General features: G+C 39.0%; 1 pseudogene; it reads left to right on the forward strand.

The window, feature by feature from the left end:
* Positions 1–1,568: 1,568 nt before the first annotated feature.
* LOC102839630 lies at positions 1,569–2,444 on the forward strand (annotated as a pseudogene).
* The last annotated feature ends 4,939 nt before the right edge of the window (positions 2,445–7,383 follow it).

The following is a 7,383-nucleotide window of genomic DNA, read 5'->3' on the forward strand; positions in this document are numbered from 1 at the left end:
AATGTGGTAAAGTGGCATTGCAAAGGAGAGAGGACAGAACTGTATCATCTCTGCTAATAATCTACCACAACTGTGTAACATCTAGAGAAATCCTCAGCATATAGCACTTGACTGAAGATTTGTATATTTTACCTTTTGAAAGTAGAATATTCCTTACAACCTGAGCTCTCAACAGTCATGCAGAGTCTGCATACATGCATTGTATATTCAAATACAAGACTGACTACATTTAAAGAAAAGAACCAACCAAATGACCTCCTTTAAGGAGGTTTTGGGGGTTGGTTAAGAAGAAAAGGAAAAAAGCCATTATACAACGTCCTCACTCACAAATTATTGACAATCTGCTTATCTCATACAATTGTTGTGAGGATAAAAAGAAATAAAATAAATCTATGGTGGTGGTTATGTGCCCTGGAGAGAGTTTCAACTCATATAGATGCTATACAGGGTTTCTGAGGCTGTAAATCTTTATGGGAGCAGAAAGCCTCATCTTTCTCCCATGGAACCACTGGTAGTTTTGAACTACTGACCTTGAGGTTCGCAGCCCAATTTGTAACCACTACACTAACAGAGCTCCTTAACTAAATCTATAGTACTTAGAAAAATATCTACATGTGTCTTATATATGTATGTTGGGTGCTGATGATTACAAATAGTGACGACAACAGTAGGTGGTGAGGTTAACTTCAGTCATCACCCTATGGAGCATAGGACTACTGTGACACACATGAGGTAGCCATGACATGGAGTTAACTTCATGACATTTTTGTTTTCGTTTTTATACAAACTGTCCGAGATTCTGCATAAAGTTTTTAATTTTTATAAATTATAAATATGGATTCCTGATATGGCACTGTAGGATAAGATAAGTACTGGACTGCTAACCCTAAGGCTGACTGTTCAAACCCACCAGCCACTTCTTAGAAACCCTATACAGGGTTGCTATGAGTCAGAAGTGACTCCATAGCAATTAACAACAATTCCTGTGGTTATTAATTCAGCTTCAACACATGGTGACCCCATGTATGCCAGAGTAGAACTGTGCTCCATGGGATTTTCACTGGCTGATATGTTAAAAGTAGATCACAAGAACTTCCCTCTGAGATAAATCTGGGTGGCCCTAAACCCCCAACCTTTCAGTTAGCAGCCAAGAGCACTATCCAGGGACTGGATAAAATTGGAACCTCAGTGCCATCAGCTCAATTCTGATTCACAGCAACTGGGAATAGGGTTTCCATGGCTGGTGGGATTGAGCTATCAACCTTGTATTTAGCAGTCCAGTGCTTATCTACAGCACTACCAGGACTCCTGGGTAAAATTAGGTATCTGGAAAATATGTGTCCCTTGTTCCCATCCACCCCAAGATGAGATAGAGTTAGAGTATGAAATCTACTGGACATTGAACTTATGGTAAGAGTCTTATAGCTTCTAGTACTATCAAGGTGGGCTGTGGGATGACATCAGGAACATCATACAGGAAAAAAGCAAAAATTTATTAAGAAGACAAGAAAGAAGCAAAAGGCCAAAATGGATGTCAAAAGAGACTCTGGTTCTTTCCCACCTTCAAGATGGTGGGTGAAAAGGTTGAGAAGCCGGCTACCAAGAAGAAGAAGCCTGAAGTCAAGAAAGCAGATACCAGCAGCAAAGTTAAGAAGGTTAATCTCAAGGGCAATAAAACCAAGATGGGGAAGCCCCACCACTCTGAAATCCTGACCTTGTCCGAGGAATTGGTAGATATTCCCAATCGGCCATGTATTCCAGAAAGGCCATGCACTAGAGAAAGTATTCAGCTGCTAAACCCAGGGTTGAAAAGAAAAAGGGGAAGGTTCTTCCTACTGTCACGAAGCCAGTTGGTGGTGACAAGAATGGTGGTACCCGAGTGGTATTACCCGGTTGAATATGTGGTTTGGAAGCTGTTGAGCCATGACAAAAAACCCTTCTGTCAGCATGTCAGAAGACTGTGGTCCAGCATCAATCCCGGAGCCATTGTGATCACCTTCACTGGGCACCTTTGAGACAAGAAAGTGGTTTTCCTGAAGCAGCTGGCCAGTGGTTTGCTTATTGTGACTGGACCTTTGTCCCTTAATCAAGTTCCTCTGCGTAGAACACCCCAGAAATTTGTCATTGCCACCTCCACCAAAATTGATATCAGTGATGTGAAGATCCCCAAACATCTCACGGACACTTACTTCAAGAAGAAGAAGCTACAGAAACCCAGACACCATGCAGGTGAGATCTTCGACATTGAGAAAGAGACATATGAAATTATAGAGCAGCGCAAAGTGGATCAGAAAGCTGTGAACTCACAAATTATGCCAAAAATCAAAGTCATTCCCCAACTCCAAGGTTACCTGCAAGCTGTATTTGCTCTCACAAATGGAATTTATCCTCACAAATTAGTATTCTATATATCTTGCGAAGAAAGAACTGCACTAAATAATTGATCAATTAAAAAAAAAAAAAACACACACACAGAAAGAGATTCTAAAGCTTGTCCTCCAGCTTAGAGATGCTAAAGCAAATGGAAGAAATGAGGAGGTAAAAGAGCTGAACAGAAAATTTCCAAGAACTGTTTGAGAAGACAAAGTCATATATTATAATGAAATGTGAAAAGATCTGAAGTCAGAAAACCAATAGGTAAGGGCACATTCAGTGTTTTTCAATCTGAGGGAACTGAAGAAAAATTTTAAGCCTTGACTTGAAATGTTGAAGGATTCTTTGGGAAAATTATTGGATGATAGAGAAGGCATCATAAGAAGATTGAAGGAATACACAGAGTCACTGTACCAAAAAGGAAATGGCCAATGGTCAACCATTTCAAGAGATAGTAGATGATTGTAATGGTAAGGTTTCTGCAGTTGGGATGTGCTTATTCCCATGGAGATGAAATCTAAAATGGACATAGTTATCTCTATGATGAGTGACTATGAGCAGCCAATCAATTGAAAGGATACTTCCTTGACGGCCTGGGCTGCTCCCAATAAAATGGATATATGGGAGGGACTCTGTCTCTTCCACTGGGGACCTGGCACTCTATAATTGTAAGTTAATAAGTTTCTCTTTATATATATATTCATATGTATGTTTCACTGTTTTTGCTTCTCCAGAAACTCTGGCCTAACCCTGGCCTAAAGCATGTGGGATCGAGACAGTGGAGTTTTAAAGAAACAAAATCATAAGGATGAGTTTTCTAAATAAGTTCTCAAGTCTGACTAATTTTAAAGGCATAGATATAGGGTAGAGGTATGTCTGACCTCCATTTCATAAGAATCGGCTTTAAGCTGATTTTAAATTTGATCCTCTTTCCCACTTGTGGAATCAGAGGAAGCCAGACATGGCCCCAACTCGATTTAAGCAGTTGGTGCTGTGAGCTGGATTCTTTACAATGGTTCCAGACCTATCAAATTATGAGGTTTTGTAAGAAAAAGAATGAAGAGGCATGAGATAAAATATTTCAGAAGAGGGGAGAGCTGCAACTTCTGGAGTTGCCTGGAGCTGATGACATGCTGGTTAAAAATGATGGCTGATACTGGGCCTGGGCCTACTGGAATCCACCCTGCCAGAGACCTGAGGCTATATGCATATGAATTGGGTTAGTCCAAGATAGAAGAAAAGATTGAACTGGAATTGTCTTTAAAAGCCTTATGTGTTTGCCTTATGGATACTGGTTTCTCCTGCCTATTATTGTAAAGTAGATACACATGTGTGATTGGAATATTGAGAGTTATGATTACACAGAGCTTGTAAACTCACCTTCAGCTATACAAGAGCAGTTCCAGACTCTAGGCCCGTGGACTGCCTAAGGCTGTGTGCCTATAGGCAGGAGGCTGGTTTGCAGAATGTGCCCTTTGGACATTTGAATGAATATATATTTTTTGTTTTGTTTTGCATGTGTACATCAGATATTTTGCTTTGTTGATTTGTGATATTTAAGATAAAGATGGGGTCAGTAAATTTTTGTTATCTGTGTTTTAGTTACATTAGGTGCAATGACTTTACAATTTTCTTTATTTAGTGATTATGCATATAGTTTATAGGTGTCAAGTTGACAAGGGTGGACTGCAATGGTTAGGTTAATACACATATAATATATATTTTATGCTTGTATTAACCTAACCAAATATATATATATTTCACTGGTTTTGCTTCTGTAGAAAATCAGGCTTAAGACAATGATCAAGAGCCAATGATACTGAAGGAAGAAGTTCAAGGTACACTGAAGGCATTGGCAAAGAACAAGACTCAGGGAATTGATGGAATACAAATTGAAATATTTCAACAAATTGATGTGGCACAGGAAGCACTCACTCATCTCTGCCAAGAAATTTGGAAGACAACGACCTGGTCAACTGATTGGAAGAGATCCATATTTGTGCTCATTCCAAAGAGAGGTTACCAAACAGAATGTAAAAATCATTCTACAATATCGTTAATATCATATGTAAGTAAAATTTTGCTAAAGATAATTTTTAAAAGGCTGCAACAGTACACTGACAGGAACTGCCGGAGGTTCAAGCTGGTTTCAAACGAGAATGTGGAACAAGGGATTTAATTACAGATGTCACATGGTTCTTGGCTGAAAAAGATCATGACAGGGTATGAACAACATTGCGGAGAATGAATATTCTAGAACAGTTAATTGTGCTACAAGGAACCTGTACATAGATCAAGAGGCAATTCAAACAGAACAAGGCAACACTGAATTAAAATTAGGAAAGGTGTGTAGCAGGGTTGTATTCCTTTGCCATACTTATTCAATCTGTATGTTTAGCAAATAATCTGAGAAACTGGATTGTATGAAGAAAAAATGTGGCAACAGGATTGGAGAAAGGCTCATTAGCAACCTGCAATATGCAGATGATACAAACTTGCTTGCTGAAAGCAGAAGACTTAAAATACTTACTGTTGAAGACCAAAGACCACAGCCTTCAGTAGGGGCTGCACCTCAATGTAAAGAAAACAAAAATCTTCACCACTAGACCAATAAATAACAACAAGATAAATGGAGAAAACATTGAAGTTGTCAAAGACTTCATTTTGCTTAAATCAACCATCAGCACTCATGGAAGCTGCAGTGAAGAAATCAAACAAAGTATTGCACTTGGCAAATCTGCTGCGCAAGACCTCTTTAAAGTGTTCAAGAGCAAGGATATCAATTTGAGGACTAAGGTGCACCTAACCCAAGTCATGGTATTTTTAATAACCTCATATGCATGTGAAAGTTAGATTATGAATAAAGAAGACTGAAGAAGAGCTGATGCATTTGAGTTATAGTGTTGGAGAAGAATTTTAAAAGTACCATGGACAACCGAAAAGAACAAATAAATGTGTTTTAGAAGAAGCACAGCCAGAATGTTCCTTAGAAGGCAGGATGGCCAGACTTGGTCTCTCATACTTCAGATATGTTGCAGGGAGGGATCAGCTCCTGCAGAAGGACATCGTGTTTGATAAAGTGGACGGTCAGCAAAAAAGAGGAAGACCGCAACAAGATGGACTGGCACATTGGCAGCAACAACAGGCCCAAGCATCTCAACGATTGTGAGGATGGCACAGGACTATGTAGTGTTTCGTTCTGTTGTGCAAAATGTTGCTATGAGTTGGTATCAACTCCACGGCACCTGACACCAACTATCAAGGCTCTGCCTAATTATCACTAATACTGCAGTAATTCAGCTTTCAGAATCAACTGCATGGCTTTCAAATCTAGAAATAATTTGGTAAGATTGGTACTGTGTTAGAATGGGCTGGGATGGATTTAGCACTAAAATGACTCATGTTGGTGTTGTAATTGGCTGGGATGCTTAATAATATTTCAAATTATCTCTCAGTTTTGTTGCTATTGTAACATTGAGTCAATTTCAACTCCTAGTTACCATATATGACAGAGTAGAACTGCCCAGTAAAGTTTCCTAGGGTTGCAATGAGTTAGAATCGACTTGACAGTAATAGGTTTGAGTTTTTGATTGAATATTTACAGGAATAATCTCCAGGCTTTTTCCCCTGAGCTGGTGGGTTCTAGCTGATGACCTTTTAGTTAGCAGCCAAGCACCTAACCATTATGCCACCAGGGCACTGAGTTTTCTTTAATTGTAATTTCAAATCAGTTTTTCTTTTCCATAGGCTGTTCCATCATCTATTTAATTTACCATGAATTAAAAAAAACTTATAAGAATTTATCAAAAGTCATAGTAGGTGCCCTGAATCCATACATGTTGTAAGTTAAAGCTGAACGTAAAATTTGTTTCTAGATTTAATATTATATTTTCTAATATACATTTTGATTCTGACAGCTGACTGTCTAGTTGGAGAAAACAAAACTAATAAAAGTACATCTAATTTTAGAGCTCTGGTAGCTTAGTGGTTACGAATCGGGCTGCTAATCTCATGGTCAGCAGTTCGAAACTACCAGCTGTTCCGTGTGAAAAAGATGAGGCTTTCTGCTCCCGTAAAAATTTACAGCCCTGGAAACCCTGTACAGGGTTGCTATGAGTCGGAACCAACTCCACAGCACATAACAACAAGTTTGGTTTAAATGTAAAGACAATAGGCAGGGCAATTTACAAAACCATGCTTTATATGATTTGAGTAATAGTGGTATGTGGAAAAACCCTGTTCTAAATTTTGATGCAATTTACTTTCAGCTTTTAATCTATGTATAGTGTTGTTGTTGTTAAGTGTCGTAGAGTCAGTTCCAACTCATAGCGACCTGCATAGAGTTTCCAAGGAGTACCTGGTGGGTTTGAACTGCTGACCATTCGGTTCGCAGTCCAATGCTGATCCTACAATGCCACACTAGGTGTCTGTGTATAGTTAATATTTATCTTAGTTACCGCATGATGCTATGACAAAAATATCACAAGTACATAGCTTGAACAACCCAAAATATATTATTCCATAGTTTAGAAGGCCAATTTCTGGGTGCCAACTGAAGGGAAAGATTTTTTCTCTTTTTGGATTCCTTTCAACAACTGTCAGCCTGGGCCAAGTGTCTTGACATCCATTTTCTCTTGGGTCTAGGAGATTCTCAGTGCACAGACCCCAGATCCAAAGGACATGCTTGGCTTCTCCTGACTCTTCTTTCTTAGTGGTAGTCGTCTCTCCTGCTTACTTCACTCTTCTTTATCTGTTGTCAAATAAAAGGTGTGATTCAAGCAAGGGTGTGACTTCAGAAGGTGACTTGAGTAAGGATAATGAAATAAATAAGGGTGTGCCTAGAATCACACCCTCTAGTAAGGGTGCAATTTAACATACATGACACCCTAATCCTACCTAATAGAGGTTCCAATAGTGGCAACACATAAAACAGAGCATCAAAAAATGTAGAGCCATTACATCAGATTACTAAATGGAGGATAATTGCATATCACTAGGAATCATTGTAGC

The sequence above is a fragment of the Chrysochloris asiatica genome, unplaced genomic scaffold, assembly GCF_000296735.1.
Source record: "Chrysochloris asiatica unplaced genomic scaffold, ChrAsi1.0 scaffold00014, whole genome shotgun sequence".
In the NCBI taxonomy this organism is placed as follows: Eukaryota; Metazoa; Chordata; class Mammalia; order Afrosoricida; family Chrysochloridae; genus Chrysochloris; species Chrysochloris asiatica.